At 43.7% G+C, this 19776-nt stretch overlaps 1 long non-coding RNA gene across 3 annotated transcripts in view; it reads left to right on the forward strand.

Moving 5' to 3' along the window:
* Positions 1-378: 378 nt before the first annotated feature.
* Positions 379-19776, forward strand: part of LOC135329344 (uncharacterized) — a 34961-nt gene continuing 15563 nt past the window's right edge. For 2 of the 3 annotated variants that reach the window (XR_010390745.1, XR_010390744.1), the window contains exons 1-2: positions 379-546; positions 4593-4667. This is a non-coding gene — a long non-coding RNA (uncharacterized LOC135329344). Of the gene's footprint in view, positions 547-4592; positions 4668-7008; positions 7133-19776 lie in introns of those variants that run through there. The other variant, XR_010390747.1, reaches the window with a different exon arrangement.

The following is a 19776-nucleotide window of genomic DNA, read 5'->3' on the forward strand; positions in this document are numbered from 1 at the left end:
TGTGGTTTTGACCCATCCTCCTCTCTGCTGTTTATGCGTGAACATTTCCTTCTGCTGACATTTACTGCCACCGCATCCCCCCCCCCCGTCTGCAGGAAAGCCACAGCCAGGGGCATTTGCAAACCCTGTTCCTCCTCTCCTCTTCCCTGGGATTCTTGGTATCCCATCACTCTGCTTGTAAAATGTGACCCAGCGTGCTGAGTGTGTGAGAGATGCCGAATCAGGATGTCACCCTTCCAAAGAGTTTGCATGAGTCTGTAGTGCTGGCACAAGTCCCAGCTGCCAAAGCCTCTCTACAGTGTTGTTTTCCCATCCCCTTCCTCATCAGCTAATGTCCTGAGGTTTTAAAAGAGGGAGGACTTTGAAATCTGAGTCCAAACCATTGGTCACTGAGTACTGTTACTGCTACAGCTGCTACTTCTTCCCCTTCCCCCAGTCTTTTATTTCTTCCTCCTGGCATGGGCTTCAGTGGGCATGCATAGTACCATATATTCAATGACTTACGAGTTTTAATTTCCTGTGGGAAACATTTCTTATGGCCTGCAGGTAGGTGCTTTGTTATTTTTCCTCCCTGCTCCCTCCCACCTCCCCCATTAGATCTTTCCTTAACTCTAGAGCTTTTCTGTGGCTCTAACTGCCCCCTTTGAGATCCTGCGCTCCCTTTGGATCTCATTTACTCCAGGATGTAACCTGACTGTTTTCAGTGGTGCTAGTTTTCATTTACATCTCAGTAACTGAGAGGAGAAGCAGAGTCCCTGTTTGCTGTGTTTTCAGTGGTAAGGGTAAAACAGCCTGTCCATGTTGATACTGGTAATTGAGAAACCTTTGGTACTGGTGCATCTGTGCCTGCTGCAAATAACCATGCAATAAACAGAAAGTGGTGATGTGTACCACAGTAATGTGTTTAATGGTCTGGCTGTTCTGGGAAGCAGTGGATGAGGGTGGGGGTGGGGGATGGTCTGGCTAAGGAATGCTTCTGAATGCTACTGAAGAACAAAATAGGTTAAGTTTGTGCCTCCTGTTTCATAGCTAAGGATGACACAGACATGGATGCACATGTGGTTGTGGTGCAGCTGCTGGCCACCAGCAACAAGGAAGGGAAGGGCGTGCTGAATGCAAGAGGGGTGGCAGCATTTTGGGATTGCTGTCTCTTAGGTTTGTGCCAAACCCAAAGGCTTGGGGATCAACAGAAGTGGAAGCTAGCTGTAAAAATAACACTTTGGCTTTTTTTGCAATCTCTGCTTTCATTTCATCCCTGTATTCATGGTCTTTTAATTGGTTTGGACAGTTAATTTCCCCAAGAGACCAAGCCTTGACCTTCCAGGGGGTTCAGGGCAACAAGCTGTAACGTGTCACTGGGCTGCATTTACCAAAGAGGCAATGGATGGACACGTGGGCATGTGAGTGTAATGGTGTGCACGGTATGTTTGTATGTCTCAGGGATTAAAAGAGAGGCGTATGTATATACACACGTAGAGACACATATAAATATATATACGCAGCTTGAGGTTTGAAATACCTCTCTTCCGCACCCGAATTTTTCCATCTGGGATCCCAAATGACTCTCCTTTTTCATTTCACTCCAACCCACAGTTTCTCTTGGCCCTTAGGATGCAGAGTAGGACTTCCTAAAGTGAACCATTCCCCAGGACTCTTGTAGTCCACAGAGCCTTTGAACATCACTTATAAAGGAGTTTTTAATCATGGCCATCCTCAACATGTGTCCTGCTGCCTGCGGGGTCCTTTCCAGCTGTCACAGAGCCAAGCATCTGGATACTCAGTGATCTTGATTTGTCTGTCAGGGCCCTGAGACTGACCTGCCTACCACCTATACTCTGACTGATGCCCCCAGATCATCTTATCACTCTGCACAGGAGGTAGAAATGATGGCAGGTCTATGCCACAGCCTGGGCCAATGGACCCTGGGAGAGTGACAGAAAAGGGCAGCCCAGCCCAGCAAGCAGCCCTAGGTGCCGAGGAGATGGAGATCCCAGCAGTGCAGCTGCTGAGGAGGTGAGAAGTGCCAAGGTTCAGTCTGGGCTGATGCTAACTCTGTTTTCTTATGCAACCCCCATCCTGACATCCCATGGATTTAGCACTTTTTTATGAACAGTTTAGGAACACCTGGCCTAAGCTGAGAAAAAGGTTTAAGAGTAGCTTTCTGACCATTCACAGAGTGCATTCACCATGCACTTTTCATTGGGAAGAAATCTGGAGATTTTGATGAAAACAAAAGCCTTTATATTTCTTCCCAGTCCCTCCTTGCTCATTCATTAGCTGTCTCTGCCCTGGGTATCTCAGCCCACTGCTGTGCAGTGTTGCACAGACAAACTCTCCATGCTCAGCAGCTCTGTAAAAGGCCTGATTCTCAAATGAGTCTGAGTGTCAGAGCAGGTTCCGCTGGCTTCACCTCATTACCATGAAGATCCTGTTGAAACCTACTAGTCAGATCCATGAACATCAAAGGCACTATGTAGATTCACACCAGATAAAAGCCTGGCCCACCCCTCTTGGGATACACCCATCCTCTGCCCACATATTGCTGCTTTCCCATCCGGCCTGTTGTGGGGTATGAGAGCAGGGTGGGACCATTGCTCAGCATGGCAGATGCTTCCTGGATTTTGTCTGTGTTGGCAGTGGAGCGCACTGCAAGAGGAGCCGAGAGACTCAAGCACTGCCTTTGCCTGGGGCCATGTCTATAAAGGCAATTTTACTGGTAGCATTCTTGTTTGCACGCATCTGCTGGTAGTGCAGAGCGGAGGTTTATGTGTGCCTGGCTGACCTCGCAAGTGCCGAGTGCCCTCTCTGCGAGCCACTCTCTCAGCAATAAATGGCACGTACTGTGGACCAGTGTAGCGTCTTTTCTTGTATCCGTTCAGCGCATTTTTGCATGGCCTGGTTGGACAGTAATGCTTTGCTCACAGATTCATGGAAATCCAGGAGGAAGGATCTGAACTCCTCTTTGTTCAGGCCCATCTGGCTGTCCTGAGCTCAGAGCTTGGGGAAAGGAAGGAATTAGCCTGCATGCAGCCTCTTAATTTTATTTAAGTGAAAAAAAGCCTGGAGTCGACTGGGCTTCCTGTGAAATAAAATCTTGCAAAAAGGGGCTGTGCCTTATCCAAAAAGGCTCTGCTGTCAGCAAACTGCAGCTCAGAGTAGTGGGGCAGCATCACTGTGTGGCATAACAGACTGCCTACAGGCTGGAAAGGTATGAGTTTGCACAGCTTAGCTTATATAAATTGAACGGCAAGTGCCAGCAAACTGCAGCCATGTGAGAGAGTCCAATAGGTTTGAAGTGCTTCAGAACAAAGCTACTTTTATGATTTATCCACTTGCCAGACAACCATCAAATTCTTTGCTGAAACTGGAGCTTCCCTGGTAGCACCAGAAGGGCTGGCCAGCCTGCGAGGAATTCTTGGCATTGGAGCAGCTGTCCCAGAGTAGTACAAAAGGCTTTGCCAGTGTGAGATGGGACTATCAATAGGAAGTCTATCAGGGCCGGTAACAAGTGGGCCACGGGTTTTGCCTTCCTCTGTCTCACCAGCTCCAGCGCATGTGATATAGCATGGTAGCATCCCCTAGACAACTGTCTTAATATTTATGTGCAAGGTGTGGTAGCACTAGGCTTCAGGCTGCCATGGGGCAGAGAGTGGGCAGGAGCAGGTCGCGGCTGGATGCTGGTGGCCGCTGGTGGCCTGGCAGGGTGAGGGCAGAGGCAGCTAATGCGTGAGCTGTCGTTAGCGAGAGAGTGTTTCTGTGGTCTGGCAGGAGTGAGGTGTAACTCGGGGAGATTAACTCTGGGTCTGGAAGTCAGGCTCATATATGGTTTTACTCACACGTAGAGTTTTGTCACACTCCTAGGTCTGTCATACTTCTGTTTTCCTGTGTGCCCAGAGAGAAGTCACAGAGCTGTAATCTTTCAGGGGTGCTGTTTCCTCATGTGTGAAGCGTGTATGATAGTATTTAACTACTTTATAGCTACGTGAAGCATCTTTATAAAGGCAACAAGAAAGGTGAAGTCATCTGAACTTTTGCCTGGTGAGTGAGCTTTGGCCACCATGTGAAAGTGCCAGCAAGTATCCTGGGTGCATGATTTAATGTTTGGGGAACACATAGCAGTACTTCCTTGGGGTGTGGGGGGAAGCAAACCTAGTTAGAGCCTCCAACCCAAGATTTCTTCGCTAGTGCTAAGCTTGTGCGCATTAAGACTTTATTTATTTAGGGAACAACTCTTATTGCTGCTGTTTTGCCAGCAAAGATCCTCTGGTTTCTGCTGGCCTTGGAGCCTGAAGCATTAGAGATTATTTTCCACATTTGTTTGCATATTGCTCTCATTAACACTTCCAGTAGAAGTCTGTGGGCACAAACTGAGGAGACAGGACACAAAATCAATGGTGGGCAGGCACAGGGATGTGGCATGTGAAAGCCCCTCAGGAATGTATTTGAACATCACCATAGGAAAGGTTTTTGAGTTTGTGCAAAGGTTTTAACGGTACACAGACATGGCTAGGGTGATCCCATAGCTATTAGCTACTAGACAAAAGTTTCTCACTTGAAGTAAGGAAACTGTGTTAGCTTGAAATGTTTTACAGGGTGGGAATCCAAATCCAGGCTGATAGTATCTGTGGATCTCCTGTACCCAACAGACTGTCACTGGAGAGCACCAGGTAAGTGCACAATGCTATATAAATAACTAATGATACTTTGGGCATGGACTTTGGTAAGCCTGGCCTGTTCCTTCCTTTACCTTCCCTTACAAAGTGCATGTCGTTTGTGATTTCTGTGTCTGCTAGAATGGCTTATTATGCAGGAGTGTGATGGTTACTATGCTCTGTGGTGGATGGGGTAGTGGGAGAAACCTGTGTCAGAACAGAAACATGTCAGGCTGTTTTGGTATGGGATGAAGTGGGAGACTGGTCCCATTGAAATCAATAGGTTTTGTCTCAGACCTCCAATGCATCTGTTTTCTAGGGATGAAAGAACTTGTTCTTCCCATTGCGAACCATTGGTTTTGCCCTGATAACCCTGTTTATTCAAAGGCAGCTGACTTGTCTTCTTCTCGGCTTTATTACTTCTCCCAGCTAATTCAGACTGGCCATGTCTTCCATTTAAACAGAGTCCAGCAGTATTTTGATGCCAGGGAAAATACCAAAATGTTGCTCTCAAAGCCACAAAGGATTCAATTATTTCCTGGAGACGATATGAAGCCTATTGAATTGCAAGAGATGGTTATCCGCTCTTACTTGTGGAGGAAAAGGGCTGGGAGTGAGTGGAATAGAAATCATTGTGCAGGCAGCTTTTGCCTATGAAAGTCACCCAGCTCATTTTGTAAAATTAGGTTAAGCATGGAGTGCAGGAGGAGAACAGGGGTACTAAAAATCTTGGCGCTTTCTTACCAGTGCCTTTTCTCCTGCTCTGCCCTGGGCCTGGGCTCCAGAGTTTATGTCTGTGTAACAGGAGCACGCTCAGCTCTGTGCAGTGGGAGAGGCAGGGACATCTCCTTTAGGTCTCCTCTCCGCTGCTTCTCCTCGTAACCAGAAGACTATCGGTGGGGCAAAATGCATTGACTGGAAGGACAAGGGGGAGCTAATTAGCTGGTTGCTTGTTTTGTTAGGTGGAGGAGAAATGGGTGAGTGCGTCCTGAGAGAGCAACAGAAGTGGGCACCAAGAAGACATTTTTATGCCACTTATTTAGCCCAGTTGCTTATTTTCCACATCAGCTGTCATTTTCTGATGATGGGAAACAGGAGATGTGTCTGGAGCCCATAGGTGAACAAGCTGAGATAGCATGGGCTATGCTGATGTGCTTGGTAGTAAACAGGGGGCATGTGGAAGCATGTGCACATAATGCCTGTTACACTGGACTGTCTTTGTGTGGCATTTTGAAATAGTCCAGAGACTTAATTGTGGAAAAAAGTAATCTTTGGTGCAAGAGCTAAGAGGAACTGTGATCTGCTTTTTGAGACAACCTCTATAGCAAATAATATAAGGCTGGGGAAGAAGAGTTGTATTTATTTCCCTACTTCAAGCACCTGCATTTTGGGTATCCAGTAACAAAGTAGCCTTTCTCCCAGAAACTTGGGTTTTATATATGGCATTTGTACAGTCAGCCAAAAATAGCATTTGCTAGGTAGCCCAGTAACACACCGTGGTACAAAGAGATCATAGCTTCTATAAAGAAGCCCAGATAAGAAACAGCTGAATACAGAAGCACTGCTTGAGATATAGCCCTTAATCCTATTACAAGAAGCAGTGTCCTCTCCAGGTCTCTTTCAGCTTGCTGCTGTTTTATATTTTAAACCAGGCATGATTTTGGGATTACTGTACTGGAAAACATCCTTCTTTTTTAAGGAAGGAAAAGGAAAAATGACTTGCATAGTAAATGCACTTCAGCCCTTCTGTGTTAGCAGCTGCTGCGGCCACAGCGGGGTTAAGGAGAAAGAGGAAGGTTCCTTTGTGTGCCAATAGGTGGGGATTGGAGCTCATTTTTCAAATTAAGAGTAACTAAGGAGAGAAAGCAATACCCTGATAAAGAGTCCAATATGGTGGGAGAGTCCAAGAACAAGGGATGCTGGTTTGGCTCAACCTCAAGGAGTCATTCTCACAGAGGAATGCATGCAGGGATGGAAAATAAAGCAGGCCTCAGCTCACAGCATGTCTCCAAGGTCAGGAGAACAGTCCAGGAAGGTTGGGGATGGAGCAGTCAGTCTTCCAGCCCAAAGGGTATGAAGTGCAGAGGCTGAAAGGGCAAGCTGCCTACACTTGCACTCTGCCACTTTTATTGTGTGTTGCACTGTGGGCCCCAGTCCTGCAGAGAAGCCCTGAGCTTTACCCCTCAGAAATCAATGGCGTCAAATAATCCTGGTGCTGTCAGCTGCAGGGGGCATTTTACCCAAAACAAACAAGCTTGTCCAAATCTGGCACTTGGTGAAAATTGTAAGATGGTCTTTTTCTTGTCATACTCCCAGCACAGTGTGTGTGCAATGAAGCAGTATAATGTGTTTGCAGATTCCCTGATGAGGTTGGCTACGAGACTCCTAAGACTTTTGAAGTGCAGGATGGCCACACTGAATCAGAGCAGTGTCCTGTCTGGAAGGTGCTAGGCTGAGACCTTCCTGCCAGTCTAGAGATGGTAAGATCTGGTAAGATCCTTTCGTGCATCACTTTGATGCACACATTGGAGCTGGATCTTTAGTGGCATCCTTATGCTCTGTGTTCTGGTTGTAGCCTTAGGCAGAACTATAGTCCCATGAAAACCAATGGACTATTTCTGGTTATGTGGATGTACGTCTTTCTCTGCCTTGAAAGTTTATGAAACATAATCTTGAACTTGTAGACAGTCATGTAAAGCCAGTATTTTCATTTTATCTATCCCTCTGTTTTAGATAAGCTAGAGATGGATCTAAGAAAAAGCTTTCCTCCCTGGTTGAATCCAGTCACCTGTATGTTTTTGTGCGAGGATTCAGAGCCCACTGAGTGTCTGGAGCTGAACTGTGGATTGCTGGTGGCATTTTTAGGCTTAGGATGTAACTTTAAGCCATTTGTTTTCCACCAAAGATGGCAGGGCATTTCTTGATTACGTGGGTGCCCATTCTTCATTTATCTTGCTACTTCAAGGCTTAATTCAGTAAATGCTGAAAATGTATCAGCTGGTCTTCCTGCTGCCTACCTCCCCACCCTCACTTCCTCCAGCTATTTGCTTTGAGTTATTTGCTTAGGATTTGTTTTCCCTCTGACTTTACAAGTTTGCCTTGCACAGCAAAAAACCTGCTATTTTGTTCTTTCTGGTATTTGGCAGGAAAACAAAAAGAACACAAAGAAGAAAAGGATAATCATTTTTTTTTCCTGATGATTTAACACAAAAGTGTTCTTTTCAGTGCTACTGTTGCTGCTGTGTTAAAGCATCTTCTTTTCTTAGACTTGCCAAGAACTACTGCAGAGAGAAGAAAACAGGGTGTCTCTTAACTGTGTTTTCCTGGGGTTGGCAGTGGGCTCTAAGCTGAGACCTGCCCATCCGTCTAGTGCTAGCGAGCAAGGCTCCCTCACATGTTATTTTGGTCCAGGTGATGGAATTGGACAGAGCAGCTTTTGTGCTGAGATTTGCAAAACTCGTCTCTTTGCTGTTCTACTTCAGTGGAAGTTGAAACAGGTGTGCTAGAGCCATGCTATTCATAGCATTTCTGCCTTTTTGTGGTTCATATTCTCGTGCCTTATTTTATGACATGCCTCATTGCAGGTTAGGGGTGACCTTGCTCTCTTCAGGACATAGGAAATGGCTGGTGAAAGCTCCCAAATAACTGGGAAAAGAGACCGGTTTTGACAGCAAGGCTGGTAGTCGGTTCAGCAGTATATCTGAGCAGCTTGAGCCTCTAATTTGGGATGCATACTTTCTGGTTTCAGCCATGAGACTAGCCTCTCATGATATTTTTGTTTTCTTCTTCCACCACCAGCTGAGAACAGGAAATGCACGGGGCAAGCTAAAATGAGCAAGCAGCCCAGCGAGGCCAGTTAGATGAACTTTCTTAGGGGGCTCATCTGAGGGCTAGAAGGAAGAAAGCTGGGAGTACAGAAGATGTGAGGACTACTTCTCTCCTTCCTTTCTGTAAAGCTCTGAGTGATCCCGTCACTTTCCTGCTTGTGTGAGAGAAAGCTAAGAGTCCCTCACCTTCCTCTCACTGCCCAGCAGGGTGGAAGGGTCTTGCTCACAGAGCAAAAGAAGAAGCAGGAAGAGAAATATAAACAGCTGAAGCATTACTGCAAAAAAAGGGTTTGGGAACGGGAAGGGCTGGAGAGGGCTGGCCATATAACTTAAAGAGAAACCAATACATATGGGGCAGTGGTCCTTCTCCTTCAGCAGAGATAGGGCTACTGTGGCCCCCACAGAGCAAGGGGAGGGTGCCAGGCAGCCCTTGCCTTGGGACAGTTGCAGTATTCAGTGGGTTCCAGCTGCTGAGAAATATGTGGAAATTACATGCTGTAACTCAGCTAAGTAAACAAGGAGGAAAAATGGCTGAGTCAGAGAAGGTGAAGTAATCAGTTCAAATGCATTATTAATTGGAAAACTGCTTAACACAGCTGGAAATTATACGGGCATAGGTAAACAAAAGTATGATGAGGAGACAACCAATTAAAACGGTAATTAGTCCTGCTAGGAAGTGGTCCCGATCCATCAATGATAACTCTAAATTGTAACCTATGGAGGAGATATCTGTATTGCTGCTTTCAGCCTCAGTTTTATGTCTATCTTACTTTTATACTTCTGTACATAAATCATCAATGTGAGAAGTTGCACACTTACCAGTGGCAAGTGTAGGTTAATGCAAAATTCAGGGCTTGGTCTTCCAACACCCTGTGGGTAGTTCATCAAAGAATGATGTACTGGGGAAGAAGTTATGCTGGTCCAGTTTCTGAGAGGAAGGACTACCAATTCTTCTCTTGTATTCCCACAGCAATAGAAATGAAGCAGCAGTACTGGAAGTGAAACTGGTTGCAATATCTAAGTATTAAGTAATGACAAGCAAGTAATTATTGTACTAATAACCATAATGAAAAACACAAGATAGTGCTTCCAGAAGATTATGCTTTGCAAAGATGGAAAGAGGTCTCGTTCAGTCCATTGTCCTGCCAGTACAAAGTTCAGTTCCTAGGCTGAGGAATTCACCAGTTACTGATCTGGACATTTACTTGGTCTTGGCCTCTACATCTCTGCTTTTACCAATAAAAGCACTTGTGGAATGAGTAGGGCAGGGGAAGCATCCATGTGCTTGCAGGAAAGAATCTCCGAGATTTCTACGTGGAACTGTTTATCTGTGCATCCAGAAACAAAGCTCACATGTTTGTATCTTAGACTATAAATGCCTCCTGGAATTAACCTTTTTTTAAAGTATGATAAATCTGAACTAGTATGTGCAGTTGGTCACTTCTCCTGAGAGGCAATAACACATCTACAACCAACAGAAACATTATCAGGACACCAGAAGCCCTTTTATATGTTGAAGAAAGTTATCTCAGACCACCATTTTGGCGTCCTGTGTTTTCCCAAATCTCTGATTCCTGAATTTTCTTGGAAACACTAATTTTTATACTCTAGAAACAAATACACTTTCAGGTTCCCATTCAAGTTGCTGGCCACATTTTCATTAGTGCATAAACTAAATTGCATGTGGACCTTCGTATACTCTCAATTATTGTGCAGACTCCAGGGCAGACAGGCAGCATCTTGCTGGAATAGTTCTATTGGCTGGAGTCCTACTAAGAGAAGGTGAAAGTGATGCCTCATCCATCCCACAACCAAGGCTTACTTCCCTCTCTCCCTGACTGGACAGTTGGGCACTAGGTCCTGACATATGAGCCTCAGCTGAATGGTACCACGTGTGCTTCTCTAGCTAAGTTGTCCACCCCAAACCATCAAGTCTAGATGATTTGGTGATTTTGTGGGCATTATTTTGGAAATGTGCTTCCAGATAATTTTCTTGTTCTGCACAGTGTCTTGAACTTTGTATAGAGCTCTGTGGAGTCCACCAGGATGAAAATTTTAGCCTAGATCTCACAGATCTTGTGAGAGGTTTTTGAATACATATTTGCTTTATTGCTTTTAAAATCACAAAAAAGTTACGCATTTTGAAGCAGTGCTGCAAAGATGCATTTGTCACTACAAAGTGAGTGTTGAATTGAAAATTCAATTGAAAATTGAATCCTTAGACTTTCTTCCTTTCCTCACATCTGAATTTTTTATCCTCCTCTGGTGATGTCCTGTCTACAATGTTTTCCTCACCTGGAAGGACCGTGCCTGGACAGAGCTCTTCTGGTGGGGTTGTAACATTAGCCTTGCCTCGGAACAAAAGCTCTGCTTTTTCCTTGCTCTGTATCCATGTGGCAGGGTACTAGCCTTCCTGTTCTAAGCTTTGAGTCAAAACCAGGTGGGATAAGTCACCTCCTGAAAAGCATCTGTCTCTTACTTGTGACTAAGCCCAAATGCTTAATATAGAGCAGATGCCTCACTTTTAAATAGATGGCTAAAATTAGGTGAGGTAAATCCCACCCACAAGGGCAGTTTGATCAGTTTGGAGCTGATGTGGGAGTATGAAATGTGTGTTAAATTTTCCATTGTTGAGATTTAAAAAAATGTTGGGAAAATTAAATACCAAATAACTGTTCATAAATTATAATAGCCTAAAACAACCTTGCAAACCACTGGCTCATTGAACAAAACATCATCTTACAGCTCTTGTGTGGTGGAGATTCCTCTGTTTGCTTTCCTTTCAAGATACAGCTGCAATAACAAGGCATATGTGATTTTAATGTGACACCATAATCTGTCAACCCTGAGAACCAGGGAGCAAGCCCATATAAGATAACTAGCTCAACGTCACAATGATAAACATGTCAAGATACAAAAATCAATTCTTCTCTTACAAATGAGAGAAAGATGTCATGTAATTGGAGATGTCAAGCAAGCTGGGATGAGCAACATTCCCACAATTAATCATACCAAATACATTATGTAGTAGTTGTTGCTTGAAGACAAAGGAAAAATAAATACTCATGTAAACATGCCAAATATGCACTCTCCACAGATGTTGATTGCTGTTCCATATTTAGCACATCAAGGCTTGGAAGATATGCTCTAGATTAAAGCATAACGATAGCTCAGGAAAGGGCTTACAACTCTGTGCAGACGCTGCAGGTAATACAGCTGCTGTTTTTTCCAGGATCCTTAGGAAACTGGACATTCTGAGCTCCCCTATTGACAGCCGTGCAAATTTTGCCCTTTTCTTGAATTAGGACTGCATTGGGGTCCTGGTGAACAAGAGATGTTTGGCTGACAATACAATGGCTTAGAAACTCAAGGCAAGTTCAAGAGGTCCTAAAAACAGTCCCAAACAAGAACTTGGTGAATACAATGCAAAAATGACCATGCATATTTCATGGAATAAAAAACCAAATTAGCTTCAAGCTGGGTTTGTGATTCCTCCCTGACTTGCAAGTTTACTTTTCATTAATACTGATTCCTTCTGACCTTCAAGTGCCTCTTCTTCATCGCATGTGCTCCACAGTGAATAGCTTACTGGAAATAACATTAATGGCAACAGAAAATGTTAAAAACTTACAGGGATAAATGTGACCTTGTGAATACAGACTTTTTTCTTTACATCAGAAAACCTCATTTTGGGACCAAAAATGATACCGTATGACCTTGTATCACAGTGAATCTGACCAGTACTGCATGGATTTTCATATCATAACAAATGGCTGACAAACAGTGTAGAGACATATGAGCCATCCTGAAAGTGGTTCAGACATGAGATTGATACAGAAGATTAGGAAACCATAACCTCTAGATGACCCATATGGAAACAAGGAGCAAGGCTAAATTCAATGAGTAAAATGCTCGTTTAGCTCTAGCTGAAATGAAGAGGTTTTAAATTGATTTAATTTTTGCCTTTGATTTTTTTACAGCTGCTGTTTGATTCTCATGTCAGCGGCAAAGCTTTCATTGTTGTCACCAGCAGTGATTTGGGAATATGTTTGGAGTATCCTTCAGAAGCATCTGCCAGGGTTTCTGTAGCTGTATTAGTCCCTTCCAGTCCTTGGCCTGGATTTGCTTCAGCTATCTCTAGCTCTAGATAACTAGCATCCCTAGTATCCCTCCGTAGCCATGGGAGAGAGAGCTGGGCAAATCCAAAGGCTGGTTCATCTTCTGTTTCTGAAGTATCTATTTCAGGATGGGATGAATTGCCTTCTGGAGTTGTCTTTTTCCATTAATTATAATCAGGACCCAGAGATCCAGCTGCCTACCTAGATACATCATATACCTAGAGTTAGGTGTAGTAAAACTGGGCTTTGGTGTTTCTTCAGTAATTGACTTTATGCTCCATGGATTACTCTGCTCAGAAAGCGAAATTTTCCTAGAATGAAAAAATGCCTTTTATTCTGCGTTTTCCATGGGGACTCTTGCAGAATAAGGAGTGTGGAACAGCTTACTCCACAATAAATGTTCCAGGAGTCCTTTCCCTATCCATCTTCCCAGGGTGAAAAATTGTTGGGTTTTTTTGTTTTAGTACTATGGAAAAAATCCTCTTTTCATAAGAAGCAGTAAAAAACAGAAATGTCTTAGAGTGCCCTCATAAAGCTGCAATAAAATTTGCATGCGAGAATAATTTGCTTGTTTTTTTGGTGCCCTTTATACCCCCTGTTGCCTAGAGCTAGCACATGTGACAGCAGTGACGGGTTGTGGATATGGGAATAACAGTGCTGTGGAAACCTCCCCAAATGACAGTACTTGTGGTCTGATTTGTAAATACAAATGCTGTGTGGCATCGATGTGTGGCATTGATGGCATAGAAACTGGCTCCAGGATTTTCAGAAGTTGAGACCTAATGCTAGACTCATACCGAACATGGAAATCCGTATTAGGTGCGATTTTTTTGAAAGTGTCAGGCCCAGAGGCAAAGTGTGATGCATGCCCCACTTCCTTAGGCCCCTTGAAAGAATCCTAGCCGTGAACTGCAATAGTAGCTACTGTGAGCTCGGAGCGTTTAAAAATTGTATCACTAAGGGTGTGGATGGAGAACTGAGATTTTCCAGAGCCTTTAAGAAGTGTTCTATTAGGCACTTAGATTCCTGAGTTATTAAGATGTTTTTGAAGCTTTTACCCAGGACACACTAACTTTAGGCGCCCACTTTTGAGAATCTTAGCCAGAAGGAAAAAATCAAACCACTGATAAAAGTTAGACACAGTCTGTGTTTTATCTTCCCATAGTTATTTACACATCTGCGTACTATCTTGTATTGGTCACTGGTTTTTGTATGTGTATGTGTGGTTTGTTTGTTTTTTTTGTAGTGCACCTACCACAAACCTCAGTTCAAATACAGAAGGCAAACAACTAGGCAGTCACTAGCATGTTGGAACCCTATCCAGGGTGCATGTTTTGTAGAGGATGAGCATATATGATTTAAGCAACAGTATTTTGATAGAAGATGCACAACAGGGTGTCAAACATTACCTGGCTCAGTTATTGCATGACAAGTTCACAGCTGCTCTTTGACTATTGAAACTGATGTGAGGAGTGCTCAGTAACAGAGACAGCAAGGCTAGTGACAAAATCTCCTATTGTAGAAAAACTTGACTTTAGCCTTTCCCCCTAACTAAGCATTTTTTTTTTAAATTCCTTTGCATTCTTTCAAGAATTGTGAGGCCCCAGAGACTTCAGGGAAAATTCATACAGCTCAGGTCATTTTACCAGTCTGTGCAGCCGTTCAGTCAGTAATAAACACTCTAGCAGGGCAACGATTATTGGAATAGTAGGGGGCATTCTAGCTAGCAAGCCACATGAAAATGATAGACAGTTGCTGAAATCAAGAGAACTACAAAGCAAAGGAACAAAAGCACAAGTAAGTGAATCATTAGGCTGGGCTCAGAGACGTGACATACCAAGTGCTGTGCCTCCTATAAATTTGGAGAGTTGATGATTTACCATAGCGGGGCTTTTCAGTAAAGAAAATGAAAACTTCAGGAGGGCTCTTCAGTTCCAAGAAACAGCACCAAGAGAAACATACCCTTTGTGTCACAGCAGCTGACTTGGTATTAAAAGCATTGATACCGGTGAATGAGGCTGGAAGAGGCTTCAGACTCTCTCATTCCTATTAGGGTTTAAAAACACTAGTGCCAGATCCTGCAGTTCTTGCTCAAGCAAAGCTTCCATTGATGTGTTCTTAACCTGGAAAAAGTCAATATGTTTATTTATGGAGCCATAGTGCCTTGGGGCTCTAATAAAATCTGTGCTATACATTGTATCTATATTTAGTAGCAGCCAGTTCATGTCTCATAGAACTTGTGGTCTGCATAGACAAGACTAATAAAGCAGATATGGGGTAGGAATTGCTGTTATTCCTGTTTTACAGATGGAGAGTGAGAGTTAGAGATTGCAGGGGGATTTTCAAAGCCAGATAGGGAGGTAAAATATTTATTTCCCATGCATTTTAAAGGGAACTGAACATAGAGATCCCTTGGTTGTGTTGAAAGTCTCAGCCTTGCACACTCATCCCAGTTTTTGCGGGATGACGGGAAGTCTGTGACGGATGTGTAATTAGTTTAGATCTAGACATTCCAGGACAGTTTGCTAAGCCAAGACATGCATTTTTTGGAGAGAATTTGTCTGAAGTGAGGGCCGCAAAATTAAGACCTATAGACAGTGGCCATGGTCAATATATGGAGATAAAAACAAGTAGGTATGAAACAGAGTGAGAGGAAAATAGGAACCCACAGAACCTTGATTACTCCAAAATCTCTTTTGACTTGGATGCGTGTGGTTTCTTCTTGCCTTTTATGAAAGCCATCTGAAAGCAACCTAGCTTGGATTTAAACCCAATGGATACCTAAGCCTAGTATGATTAGCTGTGGAGAATGCTTCAAGTAAAATTTGGCAGCTATGTGTGGTATTACATACTAGGTCCGTGGATACTAACCAGTCACAGGAGTTTTCAGGGAAGTGTCCTGCCAGTGACCACTACCATGTTTTGCATAACCATTCAGCCTATTTGTAACTCTACAATCAAAGGGACCAACAACACAGGGAAGAATGTTTGGAAAATTGGAAAACATTGACAAAAAAGAGCTCGCAGAATGATTTGAAGCCTGGAAAATCTGCCTTACATTGAGAGTCTTTGGAATTTCAGTCTACGTCGTTTACTCAAGAGAAGACTACAAAGTGATCAGTGGAAATGACTATATGGAAAGAGATTTTTGAAAAGACACAACCTTTTTCTTTAATTCATCTGATTCCTCCCCATAAGATTCTGTGACTGAAAACTGCCTTTACATAAATTTGGACTAGAAATATGACACAAAATGTTATTTATTTTAAGGAAGATTAATTTAGCCACTAGAACAACATAGGGATCTGCAGTGGATTCTCCATCACTTAAAGACTTGACAGAAAGCCTGAAACTTTTTTCAAAGCTGTGGTCTTGGTCAGGCAGAAGTGTTGAGTTTGATCCAGGAGTTACTTTGTGTGGAGCAAAGGACAATGCTATGTAGGAGTCAGAGAAGATGATTATTACGCTTTTTAAAGTGTAAGCTTACAAGTTGTGAAAGTCAAACAGAAAAAGAATTTTACCAGATACTGCTTAAAAAATTCCTGTATTTTTTTTTTAAGATTGCATATTTCTCATCCTCATACAAAAGACTTGGACTGGAGCACTTGTAGTGTCCTGCAAGTTTATTAGCCAGCTTTTTCAAGCTAATGAAATCAGTCAACGTAATAGATACAACACATACCTAAATATAATCAAATTAAGAATGCAGGCTCTCTCCTAACTTTGGATGAAAACTGGAGAGGCCCCAAACAGGATTGTCTAATGTGTTCCAGGTCACTGTGGGGCCAGATTTTCAAAAGCGCTTAGTTTGCAGCCATTCCCGTTGCGATATTTGTGTTTCAGCGCAGAGCAGCATCCTCTGTGCTGTGCTCTTTTGAGAAGGGGGGCGCGTTTGTGGGTAATGAGCCCTTAAAAAACTGGTCCCATGATTTGCAGGTACTCTGCTCCCTACCATATTCAGCTCTTAACAGACATATTGTGGCTCAAGTCAGACACTGCTGAGTTTGCTCTTACTTGAATTTCCACATTTGAAGTGCTGGATCTTTCAAGACTCATTCATTTCTAGTCCTAAGTTGAATGGAAGCTTGTTTACATATGAAGATTATATATAAAAAAATCAGATAAAATGAGCAGCAGAATAATGGTAATTATAAAAGTTTGAATTAGCCAAAACAGGGGACCAGATGCATATGAATGAAAGTAATGAACTACACTGGTTGGTGAATTCAGAGCCCCCGAATCTGTATTTTCTGCAGCATTTCACTAGTCTGTTCTTAAAATTCCCACTGGCTTCAGCAGATGAGCCCTCCGTCCTATGGAAATGGAAAGACTGTAATATGTCATTTTAGTGGCTTGCTTTTCTCTCCTAATGGATCATCTGGAAGATAACAAGAAGGGCAAAGGTTTATTGCATGGGGGGGAGGGGGGAGCCAGAGCCCCCCAAAACACCCAGGCAACGCCTCGTGCATATCAAGGGCCAGGCAGGAATGCCATGCACGGTCAGCTGCCAGCTTCCTCCGCCTCCTGCCTAGTCCCCACCTGTTCTCCAGCCTCTCTGCAAGTGTGAGATGGGATTTCAGTGAGCAGCATCCTGGGGGTGGGTTGAGGGGGAGACGGGGCAAGCCAGGGGGGAGGCACAGTGTGCACTGCTGGGCTGACACATCCAGCATGAAATGTCCAGGTGCAGGGAGCAGGAGTGAAAAAAAAAAAAGAAAAGGCACATGTGCACACACACACACACAAATCAATAAAAAGTGCAATGCATCTTTCTTTAATTAAATCCCACTCTTGCATTCAGTGGCCAGCTCCGTCCGGTGCTGACCTCTGCCCCTCTCCATTTTGCTGACTGGCACAGCTGTTAGTAAATCACCTGCTGGTGCGCCTCTCCAGAGCTTTAAAGGTCATCTGTCAGCGGCTGCTGGGGAAGAGATAAAGAAGAAAAACAGAACCAAAATTCTAGAAAAAAATTTTATGAAAACAAAACTGTTTGAGTGCTGTGCATCCAACTTTCCATGCAGCCAACTGTGCACCTTTCTGACACCTGGGTGTGGGGGACCGTCAATTCATCCAATTCCTCCTACTCTTTTGTATGTATCTTTGAAGCTCCCAGCTACTTTTATAATCTTTTTGTTTTAAGCCTTTCCATCCTCCAGGGGAATCTTTAGCCCTGCTTCAACAACACTGATAAGCCCCTGGAAGTGGAGTGTAATTCCTGGCAGGAGGGGCTGAGGAACCCCCTCCTTCCCTTGGGAGTGGCCCCTGTGGTGTCTGCCTGAGCTACGCTACAGCCATGTGGTGGCAATGCCTGTGTCTGGCCATTTGCCCCACTGACCTGGGCCCTGACCCTGCCTTGGTGACTTCACTCCGCAGCTTGACCTCGGTCCTACTTCACCACCATGGCCTGGGCAGGTCATCTTGGTTCAATTTGGTTGCCGTCACCAGACGTGCTCTGCTTGTCTTGCTGGAGTCCTGTGGGCCCTTGCTGGTGATGCCATGGCCTCTGCCAGCCTTGTTGTCACCTTGGGCATCCAGGTCCTCTTCCCTGGCTGAGCAGCCTATTCTGGCAGCCCCTTGATGCCCCACTCTAGGTTATTTTGTCAAGCCAGAAGAAGTGATACAGCTTCAGGCTGCTGTTTTATTCTAGCCATCCACGGCTCCAGGGCAATGCTTCTTTAAATCAGTGATGTAGATAAGGACTGTCTATTGAAGACCGAAGATGTGACTTCACCCAAATTTGACAGTGAGTTGAATGAAAGGGGGAGTTCATGGAGCAGCTCAGTACCAGGACAGGAAAGAGCATAACTGTCATAGGTGATTCCTTGCCACAAACCACTCTTTCAGCTATCTGTACTTGAATGGATAAGGTGATTTTCTGTTTATTCATCAGTTCCACTATCACCTTAAATTTTAGCTTCAAGCTAAATATTGTTGGTGAATATCATCTTATTTTTATGGAATGGGGACATGGGCCAGGCCCAGATAGTTTGGGGGCTTTTTTTCCACCTAATAATGTCAGCCATATTTTCAATAATTTGTGATTTTAATTCAGTTTCAAACATATGTGACTTTCTCAGATTTTGATCCCAAGTCAGGCAGAGTGTGTGGGTTTCAGGGCAATTTCATTTTTTTGCTTTGGGTTCATTCATACATTAAACTCAAGGGAAGCCCAGGGATTTGGCTTCCCAAAGCAATACCATTTGCCAAAGCTGACCACAGCCATTGGGAAGGTCCCATCAATCTATCTCTATTTATTTCAAATAACATGCATTTTCCTTGACATAAAAACTACTATATACCATTCTAATATTTGTGTTTTGCAGGCCATTGTAAAATGTTGAGTCTAATCTGGAGCTCCAGTAAGGTCAGTGGAACCAGATCTTATTTTAACCTACCATGTGTTTATTCCAGCACATGATAAGTGAGATCAAGCCAAATTCAGCTGTGGTGTAATTCCATTGACTCCATTCAATTCCTACCTGCATTAAATTTAGCCTGCTTTGACCATGGGCCCATCAAGTACACAACCTCTCAGTGGTCTGTGTCTCTGCAGTGATTTTCATTCTTGTCCTTTATGCTCTTCCTGTAAACCTTACAGAGTGGAATGACTGTACACTGAAAGCGTCAGCCCTTTGGACCAGATCTTGACTTTTCATGAAGTTTGTTCATACTGCTTTTAAAATGCAAGGATCTCGTTAGCTGGACTGTTGTGTGGGAAATAACATGACAACAAAAAGGAGATGAAGTATCCGAGTGGTAAAAAAGACATACTTGGCTCTGAGGATGGAGACTTATTTGGGATGTTACTGCACTCTGCTGATCCTCGACCAAAGCAGTAGCCCCCTGGGAGCTGGCCGACTGCTTTGCTGGAATCCAAGAGTGATGATGTTCACGGTTTAGCCAAATTGAAGAATTTGGTGCAGTAATGCTCTGTCACAGGAGCTGTCCCTAGTTCTTTTTGGCCTCCTGACCTGTTATCAAATGAAGGGAAACTTGTACTTTACTGTACCAACCCTTAGAAGTAGAAAGGATAAAAAATCAGTAGTTGGCAGAATCATTTGTTTAGCTTGGAAGAAACGAGCTATTTAGTATTTCAGAAAGGGGAAATTCTTAGTAAAGAAAGCAAAAAGAATTAGGACACCACATCAGGCAATTGCTCTTCTATTGCAGGAGTAACAAACA

This window comes from Dromaius novaehollandiae, chromosome 1, assembly GCF_036370855.1.
Source record: "Dromaius novaehollandiae isolate bDroNov1 chromosome 1, bDroNov1.hap1, whole genome shotgun sequence".
Classification (NCBI taxonomy): Eukaryota; Metazoa; Chordata; class Aves; order Casuariiformes; family Dromaiidae; genus Dromaius; species Dromaius novaehollandiae.